Genomic DNA, 548 nt, shown 5'->3' on the forward strand with positions numbered 1-548 from the left:
ATGTCTGGTGGGTATTTCCTTGTCAACTCCTTGAACCTCTCCCACGCCTCGTAGAGAGTTTCACCATCTTGTTGTCTAAAAGTCTGAACCTCAGATCGAAGCCTATTGACCTTTCGTGGGGGGAAGAAACGTGCCAGAAACTTGCTTTCCACCTCATCCCAGGTTGTTAGGCTTCCCCTTGGGAATGACTCCAGCCACTTAGCTGCCTTGTCCCTAAGTGAAAATGGGAACAAGAGCAGTTTATAGGCATCTTCCTGGACTCCATTGGCCTTCACAGTGTCGCAAATTCTCAGGAATTTTGTGAGATGTTGGTTTGGATCTTCATTAGCACTCCCACCAAATGAACAATAATCCTCCACCAGTAATATTAGCTGTGGTTTGAGTTCAAAATTGTTGGCCTGAATGGGTGGTTTCTGAATGCTTCTACCACAATTCCCAGAGGTTGGGTTTATGTATGAACCAAGAACCCTCCTCTCGGGAATGGCATTGTTTCCATCAGCTCTCTCATGGTTGTGAACTTCTCTATCCATGTTGAGATCTAGAGCTTC

The 548-nt window shown here is 45.8% G+C and overlaps 1 non-coding gene across 1 annotated transcript; it reads left to right on the plus strand.

The window, feature by feature from the left end:
• Positions 1–104, plus strand: LOC130953975 (small nucleolar RNA R71). The gene has a single exon (XR_009076133.1). It is a non-coding gene; the product is annotated as a small nucleolar RNA R71 (small nucleolar RNA).
• The last annotated feature ends 444 nt before the right edge of the window (positions 105–548 follow it).

The sequence above is a fragment of the Arachis stenosperma genome, chromosome 9, assembly GCF_014773155.1.
Source record: "Arachis stenosperma cultivar V10309 chromosome 9, arast.V10309.gnm1.PFL2, whole genome shotgun sequence".
In the NCBI taxonomy this organism is placed as follows: domain Eukaryota; kingdom Viridiplantae; phylum Streptophyta; class Magnoliopsida; order Fabales; family Fabaceae; genus Arachis; species Arachis stenosperma.